The sequence below is a fragment of the Oryzias latipes genome, chromosome 13, assembly GCF_002234675.1.
Source record: "Oryzias latipes chromosome 13, ASM223467v1".
Lineage (NCBI taxonomy): Eukaryota > Metazoa > Chordata > Actinopteri > Beloniformes > Adrianichthyidae > Oryzias > Oryzias latipes.
This window is the reverse complement of record NC_019871.2, coordinates 11,230,579-11,251,711: the sequence shown is the minus strand read 5'-3', so window position 1 is coordinate 11,251,711 and position 21,133 is coordinate 11,230,579. Positions and strand designations below refer to the sequence as shown.

Sequence of the window (21,133 nt, the reverse complement as noted above, 5' to 3'; positions counted from 1 at the left end):
TTTGTTCAATCCAAATCTTGCGATATTTTTGTTGGGATCTTTTTTTGGGTCACTTTTTGGAGCACTATTATTTTTTTTAAGTTATAGTGCTTTCATGTAAACCGAATGTATGTTTTTTCCTTTTTTCTTGAGGTAAAATAACCCAGGAAAACATTTGGGCCTATTTAATCTAGTTGTTGGGTTATTAACAACCCATCTTTGAGTATTTTTAACTATGGAGTTTTTAGTGTGCAATAAAAAAGAAAATAAGCAAATATATCACTAAGATCGGGCCTAAAAAACCCAGGCGAACCCAGCCCTAGCCCGACCAATTAACTTGATTTGCAGGCCCGAGCTCGAAGCAAACCCAAAATTTGAATTTATCCCATAGTATTTTTGGCAGAAAAAAACACAAGATTTCTTAAGGTTAAAATAATCTACATATTCTTATGATCATGAAACATGCATTTGTACAACGAAATAACACTGGAACACAGAATAAGAGGCCAGACAAAGAGAGTGAAAGAGAGATCTTGATGCCCACTCGCTTAATTATGCGGAGAAATACTGCAGCCGCGGCGGTGCATGTTTCCCTTTTCACTTCCCCTGTCTTAAGTTTATCCTTGACTTCTTGCTGCTCCACATCGGGGATACCTAAACAAAATAGATGCATATATATAAACATATATTTATAAAAAAAGTCAGCGAGAGAGAAGCCCCCCCGACCCGACCCGAACGTAATGATTGTCATTTTAGTCCCCGACCCAGCCCGAAATTCTGACTCGGGCTTAAGATCTTACCTCTACCACAAAGGTGTCTAAAATTGGACTGAAGGGCTGAAACAGGACCGGATGCGTTGGGTGTTTTAATAATCAACTTCAGAAGTTAAAGAAATTAAATAAAGTCCGGATGAAAGCATGCATTCATTTTCATTAGTTTTTATTTCAAAACTGTGGCTTTGTTCTTATTTCAGTGCCGACTGATGGGTTGATATTTCTCATAGAAAAACGAAAACTTAGAGATATGCTGCATTCAGGTGGTGCTGGAATGATCAGGAAAATGACCGTACGACTTGAAAACAACACAAACGTCTAGGAAAACAACAAATCTTCCAAAACCACATAAATGCAGAATAACTTTTAAGACTAGATTTAAGACTAAAGACATTCTTTTAGTACAGCATATATGGGAAGACACTAGACTTACAGGAAAAATATTCCAGTTTGGTGGGCTGGATACATTACCCATAATTTGCCCATCCCTAAACTAAAGCTATATTCTGACTGGATTCATGTGATGCAAGGCATTCAACACACACAAACAGAAACTCAAAGGAAAAAATACTTAGTTTTCCTGGATGAAATAAAAAGGTTTTTGCACTTCTGATGCATAATTAGCATTCATTTGTGTGGATGGAAATGGCGCTGTAAACACATTTTTTAAAAATCTGCTACTGCTTCCAAAAATCATTTTAAAATACCTCATGTGAAAAGTTTGGAATGCACAAATAAATAGAGAAAGCAGAGCATGGGCAGAAAATAAAACATTTAAGGATCATGGGTTCATTGGTGGCTCTGCTTTGGGTGACCTTTACTTCACAGCAGGTCTTAGTTCAAAACCAATTTTCAGCTTGACCTTCATTCCCCTTAACCCTCATTTCCATTTTAATCTGTGCGTGTACATGTTTTCCAGAATGCTGCTTGCAGGGCAGCGGCACGTTTGTGTTGGAAAATTATTGTCACCAACAGACAGACATAGAAACTCATGCCAAAGAACTGAAACAGTTCACAGCGCCAGTGCATTTTGCTTTAATTACATACATACAGTGAAAAGCTCGCAAGATTAAAACAATTCTGCCTTCACATTCACAACTGGTAAGCTGTTAAGTTTCTATTTAATTAACCCCTGAGTCATAACTATGCTAAATAGGACCCAGTTGTCTGCAAACTGCACAAATTAATATAATCTTTCTTTCTCGTATTTGTTTTAGTGTAACATGCAAAGTCCAAAGGCTTCTCTGCCCTGTGGTCCCTGAACAAACATCATGCCGTTATAATCATTTTTAAAGGTTGCCAAACATGGCACATTCGGAGAAGCTTTGTGCTACTGTGAAGGAAATTAATGAGATGTTTGTCACGCCTCATTTCTTTTTCAGCAAAGTAATTTAATTATTTCATTAGGAGCTTGTAAAATGTCACTTTATGCTGGGATTTCTTGAATATCACTCTGGCCTGACGATGGAGATAAGGACACTTTCTGAGCATCAAAAATGCCCCTGAGTGGTTCTTATCCATGAAGCCGGCGGCTGTTCATTTCAGCATACTGTTGTCCAAATGCCACTTGGAATTTACAGAGATTTTGCTTCACATAGAAAGTGTAAAATATAAAAAAAGGGGTCTCTGATTTAAAAGGCTGATAAAGTTGATAGAACCAGAGAGTATAAAAACCGCAGAGCCAGGTTATAAAGTATAACGAACACCTGAACCACCATAGGTTCAGACATGAAACTATACTTTTAGCTGCTTTATTGATGATTTATTTGAGTTTTTTACTCATGAGTTAAGTAGCAGCGATTTAAGGGTAAAAAGTGAACTTCCCTATTATTGAAATGTCACAAAATAGAGTTTTCCTTTGTAAGTCTCTTGTTAAGTTTACTTTAAATTTCTCCTTCTACTTAAAATCAACCGGAAAGACCCCCATATCATTCAAAGACAACCTGGCGACCCTGACAGTTAAAGTTCTTTCCATTATTTTCTACAATTGTGAGCACTTTTGGGTTAGGTCAAGTGTTTAATATCAGATTCCGACCTATGATGTCAGGGGCTATCTTGTCTGCAGGCAGGTTTCCCCCAGCAATTAATCAATTAGACCTATACCATTTTAAAATTGTTTCAAAATAAATTAAATCAATAATATCAACATTTGAAAATAGCGTTTTGATGGAGGCGTGGTTGAATGGTAAAACGGCCAAGTTACAGTGGAGAACACACGTGTAAAAAATGACAGAGCATCATTACAGTCCAATGTGTGGAAACAGACATTAGACACGTGACCATACAATGTGATAGAATGCTCTATTAGTATTATTTTGATGTGGGCTGAACTTCATTAAAATAAAATGTGAATGAATTTGCTATTAACTTTTGTTTACTTGTTTGTTTGTACACATATTTAATTGACACCTGATTATCTTACACGCAATCGGGAAAACTGCACCTGCACTGTTCAGTACCCAGATTTCTATCTCTGACTCACACTGGTAAAATCTTTTGCAAAAGATGTCCTGGATCGATTTAGGTCAGTGAATCGGATCGATTAAAATGAAATAAAATCGACTTTAATAGGATCATCAACCACAAATTATGATAGGAATCGAACTGTTGTAAAAAGGAATCATTACACCCTTTAAGTGTAACTGTCGTTGCAATACGTTTGTTTAGACTGAGCAAAAATACAAATGAAGATTTCTCTGCCCTGACTCCTTTGTTGTTGGTTCCTTTTCAGAAAGCAAAACTGGGGGAGTAGCTGTTAATGTTGCAGCTTTATCATTTAAATTCCTGTACCACCATTGTGGCAGTAGAAAGATGTGTCCTTAAAGTGCACAAAGAAAAAAGCAGAATTTGCTTTAATACTTAATTCTTCAGTCTTTGCTGGCAAGTAACTTCCGCTCTATCGGCATACCAATTTGCACAGATGTCGTCCTTGAGAAGCATTTGTTTAATAATGAATACAGTGTGACTTTATCTCTTAAGGTTGGAGCAAGATTCAGAGCAGTGAAGTGCAGCACTAGGGTTTAAAAATGCACCTCCCTCTGTCTCTCCACACCTCAAATGTGGTAGCTTTAAATGTAACTAGACGGCTAGAGAGTTAAATTTCTCCCCATGCAATTGAGCTCTCTCGTGGTCTTCCTGCAGCAAGATACAGGAAATCTGTGAAATCTGATCACGTAGGTATTCCTGCTCTGCAAGCTGCATTCCTGCATAATTATTATCAGCAGAAAGCAGTTGAGAAGCTATAAAAAACATGCATTGAATGTGCATGACAGATTTGTAAACTGTAGTTTTTTAGATTGTTTTTTATTTTATTTTGAAATTACAAAGCAATAAAAGCAGGAATAAAACTGTTTTTGCTTTTCTGGGTTTATGTGAAGTATTTCTATCACTAAATTAGAAAAAAAAAAAGTAGGGGGAAAAATGCTAATTTGTTCTTAGAATTTTTTTTTTTTTTTTCAATTAGTAAGGGTATTTTTTTCTACATTTTTATTTGGTGTTAGCTAAAAGAACAATGTCAAAAGATGTTATGTACAATGTGCAGCACAAGGGGACAAAAATGCATTAACCAGCCAAAAGCGTGTTTGCTTGGGGCCATTTTTTCATCTCAGCAAAGTTTAAACAGAAAATAATTCAATATTCATTATTAAACAAAACTCAAATGTGTTTTCAGTCCTGTATAGGATAGTTTTCCAGCTCCAAAATAACATTTTCGCCTCTGATAAGACACAAAAAGCTATAGACCTGTGTGATGAATTGATATAAATGATCCAGCATCCCTTTGATGTTCGATCCTTGTGAAATGGTCCAGATGGAGATTTTCCCCCCCGTTAGGACAAAAAGTGTTCCAAATTGTGCTTCCTTTTAAGCTCCTTCAGTTCAGCTGTTAGCTTTCAGAGTTTGCTGAAATAAGGCACAAAGGATGGACATGTCGTCTAACTTAGACACAAATGGCTTTAAGGGTGAATAGCAGGTAAAATCTGGACCAAAATGTTTTTTTTAAATTGCAGATTTATTAGTGTAGCTGACTGGAGTATTAGGTAAATTGCCTCACCATGAAACTATTCATATCCTAGAAACAGAAATGTCTATTCTTAGCAATCCCTTAAAATAAAAACACACTGTGGACAAACAAGCTTTGAAATTTGAACCAGAAATTGAAAGTGTGGAGTACTATGTCACTGCAGGTATTTCATTAGAGTGGAAACACTAAGGCTTTCCTGAAACACCTTCCAGGTATGCATCAGCTCCAGTAACCATTGGAAACAGACCTCTTTGTGGAGGACAAAGGCAAGCCTGAAGGATGGGTCCTGCCAACGATTCCCTCTTGTGTGCAGCCACAAGACACACGGGCCATGTTGATTTACCGACAAAGACAAGGTCTCCTTCTGGGTGAGTCAATGCAAGTATGGAACGCTCCACTCCAACAGGATATTTCACTCTTTACTGGTGCACATCTCTCAAAGGTAATGACTCGGAAAATCTGAAAATCTTTAAAAGGCAACAGCAGCTACAAGGCCATTATACATGTATGTTTCTAACTGTCACAGTGTGGAGAAGCTGACGTGGAGGGGAGGTCGCCAGCATTTTACCTTCTTTTAAGCAGAACATTAAAAAGAAAAAGAAACACTATCATTAAGATGTCATTGTGATGGCTGCATGAATAACCTACACATAGCAAGCAGAGTGTCAGCCCCAAACTGCCACCGCTGTAATCACTTCCAATATTCTAGAGTATTTGACATGGGAGAGGGTGACAGCTCAGTCCATCATGCAGATTTCCGCACCAACTGTTTCTGTAATTCTAGGTTCCCTCCCCAAAATGTATTAACCGGCCAAAAAAAATTTTAGAAATATTCTCTCTGTGTAAACATGTGGTCAATGTTTGGTGTATCAGATTTCCTTCACTAAGCCGGCTTAAACTTCAGCTCATAGCACTTTTAAGCTTCTTAACAAGTAAGCTCCAACTACGATAATTATTCACAGACCACCTCCAAATGTGCGAGTACAACTAAGGATTAGTCGTGAGATTTTCACTCTTCAGAACAGTAACTGTTTAATTACCTTATACAAACTGCTGGGTAATATATCACAAAATTATTCATCAAAGAATTTACTTATTTTCTTTATATCAGCCATAGCATGCTCACCTCTAGCTCGATGTAAAATCCCTTCATCTTCTAATATGTTGAGATGGTTTATTTTATGGCCTGGGAGTTAAAGTACATTTTGCCATCAATATCTTAAAAATAAGGGACTTTTGCTATTTACGTCAATGCTGCAGCACTCTGGGCCTTTGTCATTTCAGTTTAAAATCACTTCCCATCACTATAGCATGCTTTTATTTTGAAACACAAAGACTCTGACAAATATATTTGTGCCTTTAGAAGAAAAAAATGTTTACATTTGATGTATTTACTCAAGTCAGTTTTGTTTGTTTGCTGAAATGCATGCGCGGGTAAGCTGAATAAAAGGGGTATTAAAATTGGAAGCCATCAGCAAAGAAATCTCATTATATTTCTATTCTAAATCCTGCTTGATCTTTACTTTTCATGGTACATCTACATTGATTTTCTTAAGTAAGTAATATGCTTGTTGAAGCATTTCATCACCTGCCACACAGCTTTTATAACTTTATCTGACTTATTAGCATATTACCTCAAAATCCATTTACAAGGCACAATTGGAGCCCCTGTGAGGATCAATGTTGCATGAGGTAAACATAATTGTCACAGTAAGATTCTACAGCAGTGGGATCCAACATGTTAAACAGCAAGTTCCTTACAAGACAAAGTAATTTCAAGCAAAATCAGGCAAAATAATATAAGGCCTTTTGAGTGCACTGTGTTTAATAGTGGGATGATACTGATGACAGGGAATTCTGTGCTTTATACACAGTAATTAAAGGAGACAAAACGACTGCTTAGATTAAATAACGGAAAACATCATTTGGATGGATTCCATTTACTCTTCTGCTTTGCAAACTCAGAGGTTAAAACCATTGACTGTATATGAGAACTGGATCGAGTGAGTGTAATGTCACTCCGAGAAAATGGCTTACTTCCAGTCAATTCAGTTACTATTTTTTCGCGATACGGATACCACCATGTCGGAACCAGCAATCTTAAGTAAACAGTGATTTGTCTGAGTAGGTCCAAGTCAACATTTTTTTGGTAACCACTCTTGTCTGTCAGGAGTGATTTTGTGAGAAGGCCACACCCCCACCATTTTAAATCGGGCTTGGGAGAATCTATCACTCAAACACTTCTTTATTGAGGCATCTATTTGGTTAGTTTATAACTAAAATAATTTGTACTATAGAAAACATTTCATGAGAAGATTAGAAGAAGCAAGAAATCAAAGCAACAATGGTTATTCTGACAACTAGAATGACAGCTACGATCACAAATACAACTGTCACTGCAAGATGGACAGGCATCGGTAGAATCTTTAAGGTATCATGCCAACGCCCAATTTTTTGAAAATCGTTGGGTATGGTCATGAATGTAGTCAGCGGTAGTCTAGCGACCGTGAGTTGTCAGGGGATGACGTCATTATGAAGTTGGACGACAGCTGGGCAGCCACAGGATGGTGGCAGCCGGATGGCCGGCTGGCAGCAATGTCTCCAGACGGTGGCTGTCTATATCAAGTGCCACCAACCACCAGCAGCCCGGGGTAATATAAAAAACAGCCATTCTGCACCACTGGTCACTCGCAACTCAGATTCTTCTTCTTTTTTGCCCATCTTGTGCACATTGCTCTTCTACTATAAGTAGTGCAGCAAGTACAATGTTCTGTCTTCTTTGTATTCTTCTCAGCATCAACCAGGTATTATTATTAATTACCAGGTTGATGTCTGGTAATTGTCGGGCCCCAGGCCCACGCCAATACCCACACAGAAATTTCTTACAATTGGACATTGGACGGTGGCAGTGGGACGGCAGCATGGGGGCAGGGGCGTGGCAGTCTGAAATCAGCCAATCATCAGAGGATTTTGGGGATCTAGGAGACCCTCCAAACAGTCAATTATCACACTTCTTCCTACCTACCAACCCCCTGCCACGCCCCTGCCCCCATACTACCTCGAAATGTGCCTGAGTGGCCACTGACCAATGTAAAAAATTCGTCTGGTCGGCGTGAAAAACTAACTTTTCATAAACTTCGCTGGCCACTGCATCGCCATGTAAATGTGCAACTGCCACCTCCCGATTACAAATGCCACCTGCCAATTTTGCTGAAAAACTTTAGGACACAGCGCGGTGGCATTTTGAGATGTGTGGCTGCAGTCTAATAGCTGTCTATTTCTCAATAAAAGTCTATGGGATTTTGGATTCTTAAAACCAGCTTACACTTCCTGTTTTGAACACGACGGGGGAGGGGTCACTCAGTCCAGTTTTTATATACAGTCAATAGTTAAAACTTTGATCGATGTTCATATTTACATTTTTTCAATGAAAACTACACAGGGTGGATGACATCTGCACAAGTCTCCAAACCTTCCCAAGTTTTGTTTGAGTCAGATTCTCCTCGTTGTGTGTGCACAATCAGGATGCTTACATTTGCATGAATAACACAGTTGCATGAAATTCATTCAAAATGTATTCAGCAGCAGGACACTTACTCTGGATATACAGCTGCAGTCATTAGTAAGCTCTTAATGTTGCAAAAGATCCTGCAGCAGATGGTATTTGGCCTCACTAAGTCCTGATCTAAGTCTGGGATGACATCAAAAAACTGAAGTTGCCCAGACAGCCGAAATCCAGAACCGTGACAAGCTGTCCAAGTTGCTTGGAAAAACCTGTCAGATACCTCAGAAATATGAGCAGGATAGGCAAGGGGGATCTGTGCTTCGTGTTTTCATGCAAAAAACCCCTCACAGCGAGTGCATCTAAACATTTACAGAAGCATATCTGTTACCTTTTGAAACTGAGCAAGCCAAAAATAAATGTAAGAACATTTCTGTTTTTCAGTGCTTTCATTTAACATTCACCTGAACCTCTTTGGAGACTTGGAAATCCAATGGTAGCCTCAAAGGAAGCTTCTTTGAAATGTCACCATGGATGGCTCAAACAACCTTTTAACTTTTCTTAAATATCAAATTACATTAATCAAAAGTAGGAAATGTGAAACCTTTGAAAGAGAAGTAAAAATTAGATAAAAATGGTTTTGATCTCCAGGTATACGTCCAACTTGAGGAAGATAGAAATGCTTAAAACTTCAATGTCTATTACAAAACTGCATCCACAGTACAGGGCCTCTGTCACAAAAAGAATTGTACATCTAGTCCTTTCTTAAAGTGAGCCTGCATCACTGTGTGCTTTAGGCTCACGAGCATATGCCAAGCCAGCGATGAGACAGGAGCCATCCTGAGAGAAACACTACCCCTCAAGTCAAAAGCCAGGCTGCATCTGCTTTTGATAAGACTTTTGCTCTATCCTTGCGAATCTGCACATCGACTTGGGCAGGGTCGCTAACCATCATCTCACTCACAGATTTCTGCTGCCCCTTTTCATCCATGTATTAAAAATCAGATTCTTGAGTTTAGGGTGAGCAGCACCGAAAATAAATATTTCTCCAAATTCGAGGTTTAGTTTAGTTTTTCTTTTTAAGATCATTTTTTATAGATGTATTGGAGAGAACAGAGCTACTTAAGGGTGCGTCCCTGCTGGATGCAAACGCAGCATATGCCGATTACATGGCACACACCATCCAGCTGAGCCACCAGGATGTCACAAACACAGGTCTGTAAGAGCATTGCAACCATGGCAACACGGCAAATGAAAGCCATGTGTATTATGAACAAAGGAACACATGGAAGGACAGCAAAACGCTCAAACCACCTACAAGTGAAAAGTTAATGCATTTGGCTTGAAAGAAGCGGAAGAGTCTCAGAAAATAAATCTACTTAAAGATGTTTCATTTTTATTCAGTTAATGCATCAAAAGGGCTCTTCTGTTTTTTTTTTATTTCCGTTTTGGTTTGGTTAACTTGGTGCTGTTACATATTTGCGGAGAATCTTTCTTCCACCGAAATATGCTTTATAGCACACTGATTTTGAATTTTAGAGTAAATATAATTCACATGTTGGGATTAGGCTTGTCTTGTGTTGGAAGGTGAGATGATCACTGGGGAAACCACAAAAATGCACACTGGCTTCCACTGTCTAACGTGATAAAATCTCTTCCCTTCGGCGACTCAAGTGACAACCAGCTGCCAGACGTCTCGCTTGCTCAGCCGTCTGATCTCAAAATGACTGACTAGTCAGAATTGAGAGAATTTCTTTTTTCCTCTAATATTCATGAGGATTTCTTTAATTTCTCCTCTAAATGTGACACTGAAAGGAGTGAATGGATAGCCAAGATGAATGCACCTATCATACCCTTGCTACCTGTGTGCTCTTTAGTGGAGTAAAAATCTTTTACCAATTGGTATTTCAATAAAACTGGGAGCTGTTACCTTTAATAAATGTAAAATGAATCTGATTCAATTTTGAATGAGGTGTTAAAAGTTCAAATAAGAAAAGTTTCAGTGTTAAATTAATGTTTTTGCTCCCCCCACACTAGACTCATGGTACATCTACATTTATTATATATATATATATATATATATATATATATATATATATATATATATATATATATATAGTATGACATTTTAAGACTTTTTATTTACACACATATGTGTGTGTGTGTGTGTGGCCAGGTGACATGTTTGATATCATGTGTGCTTGGAAAACAACTTTCTAAATATGATTATTACCACAGCTATTCAAAGAATATCACGTCAGGTTGTTTGTGCTGGTCAAATACTGCCAAGTCAATATACAGTTCAAGTGCTTAACTGACGAATCTCTGATCACAGCCACTCAATCGACTTCTCCTCCCCAACCGTAGATCAAAGCGCTATCCATCTGCTATTACCGCACTCATGTCATCCACTCTTCCAGTTAAGGATTTCTTAGACGTTATCTTCTTTTCATCCTGAACCTGAGCTTCATTTCCACTGAGATCCTGTGTATACCAAACACAAAACAGCACCTGTCACCAAAACAAAGAAAAACAATAGGGACTTGTTATTTCACCATTCTGACAACATGCTTCCAATTGACTTTTTTTTATCATTGCAGGTTGTTCCATTGGAAACCAAAGCAACAGAGGCCAAAAATGTCTGAAGTTCAAGTTTTTGATCTACTTTTTTATTCTCCACTGAAAAGCAGAGTGATGTTTGGTTTGGAAATTTAATTAGACATTCCGAGCAATTTTTCTCAGATTAACGTCACCTCCTCTGAGCAAACTATGGTAAACATTTATTCACATGGGTAAAATATATTTTGAAAATCAGTAAGGCATGTCGTGTGTGTTTAGACTGAGACTTAATGGTCCATTTATCAAAGAAGATGTGAGATGAACTGACAAAACATCAAATCTTAAATCTTCACTTAAATGTGCAATTTATTTTAGACTTCCCTGAAGATTTACTTATGATGTCAAAGAAATATATTGTTACCGCTAAAATGTTATTTTAGATATTTCATTTACAAAAAAAAAGAAATTGCCTGCATATAAAGAGTAATCTTAATGCTATGTGAAGATGCATTTTAGATAAAAAATCATGACAAGAAAAGCAAGCACATTTTCATTTCTAAATCTTAAATTTGTGTCAACAATCAGGCATGCTGCCACTGTCTAACACTGAAAAATTAGGGGGGAAAAAAAAATCACTTGAGCCTGGAGGCAGAGCACTGTATAGCTTGTGAACAAGAAGTCGGCACCTAACTCCAGTTTAACATGTTTAAATGAGTCTATCATACTAAAGGCAAATATTGAGCTTTCTGTTCAGTCAGCAGCCTGCTTTGCTCGGGGTTTTTTTCCCCAACCAGATTTCACTCATCATTCCACTCATTAAACCAAATTAACCAGCTGTGGCTCAGTGATGTGCCGCTCAGGCTGCCAGTAAAACAACTTCAGAAGCAGGTGAGAGAATGTAACATAGGCGTTTTAGAAAGCAGATAAGCAACTATTTGTGGTAAAAAGAAAAAAAAACAGTGGTGTGGGAGCACCATGAGAGCTGAGATGTACAGTCCCTGTGTGACAAAGTAGTTTTCTACTTGTCACCCGTCTGTCATAACTCATCACCTTTAAACACATAATGCATAATCACCTCTTTGATTTTTGTAATGTTTCTCACCTTCTCTTCCTGTTGCCCAAGGAACAAAATGGTGGCCAAGGCCTTACTTCCTGTTTAATAGTTGGGCACAGGAAGTGGAAAGAATTTGGATTTCTTTGTATATACATTTTGTTGTAATGATTTCAGTTTGTTTATTTATGTATGTCTTTATTTGCAGGACTTTAACTGTATTATTTACAAGACATTTCAATCTTTTGTTATTTGAAATGTTTGTCTGAGTGTGGCTTCCTTCCTGGGTGTGGCCAGCCAATTAACTGGAGCCCATAAAAGAGAAGGAGCTCAGTGTGAAAGGAGGGATGTGTGAGCTGTGCAGCCAGAGTGTGAGACCAGAGAATAAAACCTGTTCCTCAACTTAAGAGTCATCTGCCTCCTATGTTCACCAGGCCACTCTTGTCACATCACATTGTGACACCCTGATACACAAAAGACAACTCTTTGGGTAAAAGCAGAGGCGTATGCACCAACTCCAAAGCAAAACTTCTGCTTATTGGTTTACTATCCAGGGCTTCTGCTATGCAGCATTGCCCAAAATTATGACAGGCCCTTTGTATAAACCCATTAGGATGCACTAGAGCTAGAATCCATTCGTGCCGTATTCCTTTTCGGGTCATGGTGTTGCTGAAGCCAACCCAACTACTATCGGGGAAAGGCACGGTACACCCTGAACAGCTCGCCATGTTGCAGGGCCAACATGCTTTTTGCAGTTTTAACATGTTTTTGTGGATTTTTCTCATGATGGAGGATATATATCAAGAAAATCAAGCTAAAAATTGCATTTCTGAGTAATTCTTTGTTCAAATCTATATGAATAAGGAACAAAAAAAAATGCTGCGACGTAGAAGCTACAATTGGCAGGTCAAAAGCTCCCTGTTCTGTTCCATTCTAATGCATACACTTGAGGAAATCCATATACGTCCCTGTTTACCTCATCTGAGCTAGTATCTGGCTCAAAACTGTACGGCTGGATAGCTCCTAAATAGCTCACCCTTTTTAATGTACCAGTAATTTTATAATGGGGTTGTGAGGTGCTACAAGATAGTGGGAGAGGTGTAAACAGAGAGATGAAAAGAAGTTGGGGTGGGCTTACTTTGCGGCAGGATTCCCACCCATAGCTAAGAGGTGAATTTCTGATAACCTACTGCCGCTCCACAGAAACTATGTTTTAGAAGACGACTTTTTCTTTTATTGAGATCTGAGAACACTTTTACAATAAATCAAAAGATGAATGGAGTGGGACTTTAAGACCATAGTCTCCCATAAAACTGTATACATTTCCTGCGTGATAGTAACAGCCGTGGATGTCAAAATATCAACACAAATGTGTTTTTTTTCCCTTTGAATTGAATTTTACTACCAGTGGCTAAATTATTTTCCAATCCGGCTAATAACCTGATTATTAGCCATTCAGGGTTCCCTTGAAGAGAAGCGCATGCAAAACACATCAACAGTTTTGACCTTGAGGCTAAATCTTTAACCCTCCATCGACCCAAACCAGGAGGAGGCTGACAAGCGTTATAAATGTCCTACATCACTAATCTCACTCAAAACAAATGGAGACCTCCCAGTTAACAGACAGGCAGAACAGAGGCACTGCATTGAGGCTTCATCTATCAAGCCTGACTAGAGACAGAGGCAGTTTGTCAGTCTAATCTGATGAACTTGTATTCCCGAAGCATGTCAAAGGGCATCATCAATAACTGTATGCGTGGACTGCTTTAAAAGGCTTTTCAAAGGTAATCACTCTTTAAAAAGATTAGCTTCTTGTTTTTTATGTGGTTACTTGATTGGTAAACAGCACACCAAAAAAAAAAAAAAAAAAGTCTTTCCGCGTTTACTTGCTGTGGTGCACATGAACATGAAGTGCCACTGACCTTCCGCTGTTTCCTCTGACAAATGTTTCGATGCCAATTCAGAACCCAGCCTGACAGGCAAGTACTGGTGGGTTACAGCTGGAAAATTTCAGCAGGTCGACGTCTTGTTTGACCAGTTCATCACAAAGGTCATCTACCTGCTCCAAGTGCGGACTTTCACTGAGGGATCCACACATGGGAAAATAGGAACAAACATTCACTGTATCTTATCGTTGGATTTATAAAGATATATTGTATCCCATTCTTGGTGTAGAAACTTAAGGATATTAAGTTATTAAAGAGGACAATTAAAACTCTAAACTCTGGAACCTCACTGTACATTTAGAGCAAGTTAAATTCTAAACGCTTACATACTTGTGAGACATTCTGATCACTTCTCAGTACTTACAATTAAAGGAAGAAACACATATTGGATGAAGACATTTGGCAGAATTCAGCTGACTGGAGGAATCCCACAGAGAGAAAGCTAGTTTGTTTTTTCTGGACCAACAGAATTGAGCTCCTTCTGGTGATCAGATTTATAATCACGCTGAGAAAAACAGATTGTCAGACTTCACTCACTGCATTTTAACACCCAACCCTCCATGTGCAACATGCTGAAAAATAGTTGCATTGTCAAAATGGCAAAAATCTCAGGCGTGTGTGAAAAAAAAGCAGTAAATTTTAGCTTCACAAACAAGTTAGAAACCACAACAAACATTACAAACAACATATCTGTACATTTAAAATAATTAAAAGGCATTAAAAATGATGAAAAATCAAAAATATATAGACACTAGTAGTTTGGGTAAGGCTATTTGTAATATTTTAAAATGTTTATTTTATTTGTCTTCAAGAAAATATCCCTTGTGCTATCTTAGATGACCCCACCCTTATATTGACGTGTTCTCCCTACCATGACAAAGGTGGATAAAGGTGGAAAGATTTCATGTAATCCATGGACACCAGTGAAGATCACAAATCATTGAAGAAAAAAGCTTCAGTGCACTGTCTAGTGGGTCTAGATGACCCAACTCCCAATGTTAAAGTGCCTAAGATAGCACAAGGGTTACATTGCATTTTCTGATGTTCTATTTTCCAAGAAGTATCAAAAACCATTGTTGAAAAAAACAATCCATTCAAATATCTGTATATGACAGGCAAGCCTTCCAAAAGATATAAGCACAAGTAAAGCCTGGTGATTGTACCATTTAGTATCCGAGAGACTATATTTGTCTGAGGGCTGCATGATAACTTGGCAGTAGCTGCATACAGCAGAGCATACACTCCATCCACTTCACATGAGGCACTATTCCAAGAATACCAAAGATATATTTATTGGGATATTGCCAGAGCCTCAGTGGAGGAAAAAAGCCTCTTCAAAAAGGTTTTGACAGAAATCCTCTTTGAAATAGTGCTTTAGCTCTTACTCTATAAAGCAGTTCAAGTTTTAAACAATATTACAGTGTCTGGCTGACTGTGGCAATACAACATCATATAATGGAGTTCAATGGAATTTCACAATCTTAATATATGTAAAATGTTTCTCTAAGGTTTCTGTAATTTCTAGCAAAAGCAGCAAGTACCTGAATTACCTAGATAGTCTTGGTGGCATTGCAGAAATGAAGTGTATAGCGATAAATGTAGTATTAGTTAATTTAACGTACAAGAATTAAGGGAACACTGATTACAGAAAAAATTGACTATGAAGCTTTCATACAGGGCGTGCACCAAAATTAATGTATAAATAAAAATGAAAAACATAAATAATTCAATATCGTTAGGCCTGGGGAAATTTTCTAGAATGCAGTGACCAAAAAGGATGACATTTCAACGCCAAACAAAGTTAAAAAAAAAGGCAACTGTGTTGACAAAATCTCATTTGTAAAACAAAGTGCATGGCAGATAAAAATAAGGGAGAGATTTGCATGTTTAATGGTTTAGTGAGACTGTAATGGTTGACTGATCGTCCATTCTGTGCCATTTCCTCTTAGAAATGGGATTTAACTGCATTTGTTGAACATAAACTGTATCCCCTATCATACATTATATATAATCCATACAATTTGTGTAGCAAACAGTTTGGATAGATTATGAATATTTAATTTTGTTGTAGCTGTATCTAATTTCTTTTCTTTTTTTTTTTATAGATGGAGCTGCCCCATTGATTTAGCCTTGGTCAGACCTATTGGAAGAATTCTGCCTGCTTCAAATTTACCAAGGTTGTTAGGGATAGAGATACTGGTGATGCAGATACCACAGCTGCTGACAGAGTGGTGCAGATGAGTGGATGCTGTAGGCAGGGGAAAGAAAAAAAAACATAGAAAGAATGATGAGTCCCCAAGAAATAGCTAAACTGACACATTTCAAATACTGGCGTGCGTATCAAAGTGAACCACTGCATTCCAAAACACTGGAAATTTGTGTTTTGTTTTATGTGATCTAATAAAAATAAAAAATTAGTGTGTAGATGCGTGGGAACAATGGAATGTGATTGCCAAGAAAACTGTCACGTACTGAAATAAAAATTCTACAAACGGCACAAAAATGGCTGCCATAACATCAATTTAAGTGAAAAGTTTTCCAAACAAGAGTGGAAAATTTAATTAATGCTGAACAACAGTACAAGCTCTGTTACAGCATGAAATCATCCCTGGTTAAAAATGCTTTTGCCCTTGTGTGTGTAATAATGTGCTGATTAAGATGCTCAAATTCTTTGTTGGAGAAAATTACAGCCAAACAAAGAGAGTAGGCTCTTGATTATCAGGTTATGACAACTCTTGCTTTTACACAATCATGACAGTTAATCATACTTATCATTAACATTTGGGATAAATATCAAACACCAAATAAAAAAACTTGATGAGAACACAAATAATCCACCTTCAGAAAACACAGGGGACACATTCTGGATCCATTAGTCTTGGAAAAAACTAATCAATATCTATTTGCACCATATTTCTGCCAGGCTGAGCCTTAAATCTATTTGCGGGAGAAAGTCGTCAGTAGTTCAGAGTTATAACGCTGTCAGGAGCTGCACAAACCTAAACAGGGAGAATCTAAAGTTTTAGCCAAATGTGGTAAACAATAATATATTAATCTCTTTGTAAATAAGTGTAGATTATAAAAATTGTTAGTTTGTGGGAGGTTTTGTGTACAATACTTAAAAATGGAAGGGATTTTTTTTTCCAGATGTTAGGGTATGTAAGCCTATCTGCAAAGCTAAATCATTACAAATAAACAACAATATATCTATGTTTGAACAGTCAGATTGGCGCATTTTCCACACAATAAGGCACACTTTAACGCTTTAATGTTTTTTTCAAAAAATGACAGTTTGCCTTATGATTCGGAATGCCTTATACACACACATATATATATATATATATATATATATATATATATATATATATATATATATATATATATATATATATATATACACACACACACACACACACATATATATATATATATATATAGTGTTTGGTTGGGTATTATTGTAAACACACTCTTTTTTTAATTTTTACGTATTACTAACCAGGTTGGGGGTAAGCATAATCACAGTAACATTTGTTTTAGTGATATCAGTCTGATTTTTCTGAGTGACAAACAAGAATGAGCACATCCTCTTACTGAAAGTAAGAAATCAAAATGAAAATCTTTGCAAGCCTTAGTAACATAATATTCAGGGTCCTCTTGCTTCTAAACTGCTTTGCTTGATTATGCGTATAAAGGCCTTTTTGATCAAGTCAAACACCCTTCAAAATAAATTAAAAATGAAGTTAAACAGGTAACTTGACGTGTTAACCTTTATGTACATCAGAAATAACTAAGTTAATTTAATTGTCTTCCAGTCTTTAACTTCTAAAATCCATTTAACTCTTGAAGCTTCAGACCCTTTTTCTTTTTTTGGGGTGGGGGATTTATGGGGAGTGGATTACCGCCTTTTTTAAAAGGCATGGGGCTTTTAAAGAAGGGCCTGCTGTGCAACCTTCTGACCAACTAATCAATAAGAGAGAACTAAATGATCTCCAGTTACTGTGGCACATTCTGCTGGTCTAATTCACAAAGGCATTATCTTTCTGCTAATGCCTCAGGCAAGATTGAAAGGCGCATTAAACGCGCTACTTTTTGTCCATTGTTTCCCAGTTCAGAAGAGAATGTCTTAATAGGGCTGGTGAGACCTGCGGTAGCAAGCACTGTATAATAATATATCGTCCGTATGCATTATTTAACGGGACTGTGGGGAAGATTGTGTTTGTGCACATTTTAAATTCGGCATTAGAGCATGCAGCACTCTTAATTGGCTTGCTCGGAGGAGCTTAAGGGAAATGCTGTTCTAGTAAGAGATATTGATCAATATGACCAAATGCAGCTGCTGAAAGCACAAGCGAAATCAATGTCACCTTTGCATAAACAGTACATCAGAAGTTGCAGTTCAAGACATTTTGAAGTTTTCCATCACGCTCACCCCCTGTTTCTTGCTTTCTCTACGTCCTCTTGACGTAAGGTCGGACACGGCAGTGTGAGAGTGCCACAAAGGAAGACTGTGTGTCACTGCTTCTCAACAAATGTCACCAATAATTCCCTTGCCCAGGTCAACACTGTAAGCTAGGATTTGGCTGGCTAACAGCATCCAGTCAATGTCATAGGTCAAGAAAAATAAATAAATAAAAAGCCACAAACCATATTACAGCTAAGTCTTAAGATAAATCTTTTTGTAAAGCTTCTGGTTGCTTTTGACAAGCAGAAAATGGAATTTTGAATAACAGCTGCTTCTCACTGTAGCTGTAATCATTGTTACATAACTCTGTAATCATTCATATACCAGAGAATGCAGTTTTGGAGTGACCTTTACTGCTGCTGTATAGGAACAGCTGCATATTTCTAACACATTTTGGGTACTTAGAGGTTTGACTGGCACTCTTTCAGATGTATCGTGTTGCTGTGCCCTCATTTTCTGCCCTACATTACAAACATCATCAGCTGTTTACCCCTGTGGCTCTCACCTTGTACTATATGAGTCACTACATTTCAATGAGCATCTATTGACATTGATGTCATAGATTAAGTTGCAAACCCAGACACCTGGCTGTTAGCATGGCTGGCTTAAAGCCAGATGACAAACTTGGATCAGGGATATTTGCTGGATTTGCAGCTAACAGACAGAGGTCAAAGGTGTCCGTACCACGAGTGTCTCTTCGGGTATATTTGCCAACCAATGCAATTTGCCAACTAAAGTCAGCCAAATGTTTATTTTTGCCTCCATCGTTTATTTTTTCTCTAGTAAAGTTTAAAAAGAGGTTTTGGTTTCATTTGCACACTCAAAATGTCTTTGACCTACTCCACAGCTTTTAGTCAGAGCCTAAGTACAGCATTCATCACGTCAAATCAAGTATTTCAATCCTATTTTTTTCTTTTTCTGCTCCATTGTCAGAAAAAAAGCACAACTTCTCATTAGAAGGCATACTCCAGCAGCATGCTCTACCAGTTTTACTCATTCTGATATACAGCTCAGCTGTGAAAGGCTGAAAGCCTTCAAGATGAAAGGATATGTACAGCAATCATTATTTCTAAAGGTTACCACGTCAGAATACAAATGTCAGAAAGACAGTGGAAAAACATGACTGAGCACACAAGTGTATATTCTACTTATTTTGTTGTACTGCTGCTTCAAATGTTGCATTTGAAGCAAAAATTGTTGGAAATGTTTCCTCTGCTTTGCTTTTTTCTCTCCATTTTTTTAAAGATCTTTATCTATTTATAAAACCTCTGTTTTATAAAACCGTGTTTTATGTTGTACTGACCATCTTATGCTACGTACACACTGGGCATGTTATGCGTTCAAGACTGTGCTAAACGCAGGTTCTTGAACGTGCTTTTTGAAATATGGAGTTCACACCGGTCTATTGCTACCGGATACTAGCGCAAGTATTCATAGTTGGAAGAGGCTTGGTGCGAAATCTCAAAGCGTCAAATTTTGTTTATCTTTTCAATCGGTTGGAATTTCCGTTAACTCACATGTTCTCACCCCAACTCCCTACCCATGGGCGTATGGGTAAAGACCCTTCTGCATCACATATTGATGCTTTGGGAGAATCCAACTCGTCGTTTTTCAACTTACTGAAAATAAGAGATCCCTGAACGCTAATGTAAGATTTATGTTTTAACCATGAAAATAATTTAAGTTTTAGTTTAATTTCTGATTTATATTTCAACAAAAATGTAGGCCAGATTAGTGAAAGTAGTGCATCGCGCGCTGCTTTAAGGCTATATGGAGAAAAAGAAAAATACTTGTTTTTTTCTTTTATGATTAGTATTATTATTATTATTATTATTATTAAGGCAGAAATCAGAATCTGTAAAACTTTACCGGAGTCCTTTAATCGAAGCAGGCAGCACGTTGAATAACGACGAGTTGGGCTCACCTAAAGTGTCAATATGTGACACGGAGGAGGGTCCCTACTGATGCTTCCATATATGACAAGTTGGAGTGAAAATGTGTTGGTTAATTAAAAAGGACACCATTCATACATCCCTTCCAAATCCGAGTACCGGTACCTTATTGGTCAAAGTCCAACTGGTTTAACTTTCAACATAAGTTCAATGTCCGTGCGTTTTGCACATATAGCCTGAAAATAGACTTAAAAACTTGGGTAGCGATGCATGAACGCCAGAGTTTTAAACACGGAAGGCCAAAACACACATGAGCATGAGTTTACATAGACTTTTCATTGGAAGTGGTCACTTGCAACCATTGATGAGGCTAGTGTGAACATAGCATTACAAGTGTTGTTTTAGAATGCTTCCCATAGCAAAGCAAAACTGAAGATGAGATCTCGTTTCTGTCACATTTACGTCTCCTAGACATAAATGAGAACTGTTTGAGACTAAACTGCTTTTCTCATTCTTCTCAAACATTTCTCCTGAGAAATAAGTCTCACAGTGAGCACTGTTTGAGATCTCAAAATTCTCTCACAACTGTCTCTTCTCCAGATCTCAATTAAGAGAAAAATGAGCCATATCATGTTGCGCTCAAGTATGTCTCAATTTGATATCCTTACTTCAAATCCCTATCTCAGTTACGTCTCAGTGAAAGACATAAATGGTTCTGTCTCTCGTTGCTCAATAATTTAGATCTTCTTTTAGCCTCTTTTTTTATTGTCTCAGCAAAAAGAAAAATGAGAGTAGTACAAGCCCTAAAATGAGTCTCATGATGACACCATTACAGTTTATCTCGAGAAAATAATGTTTTTTATTTTATTTTACTTAACTTAAAAAAGTTGTTTATTGCTTACACATTTATATAACTCAATTACAATTTCAAGAGAAAAAAAGTTAAAT

The 21,133-nt window shown here is 37.6% G+C and overlaps 1 protein-coding gene across 2 annotated transcripts in view; it reads right to left on the bottom strand.

Moving 5' to 3' along the window:
• The window catches only part of lrfn1 (leucine rich repeat and fibronectin type III domain containing 1), a 162,256-nt gene that overhangs the window by 128,928 nt on the left and 12,195 nt on the right, over positions 1 to 21,133 (bottom strand). The window lies entirely within an intron of this gene.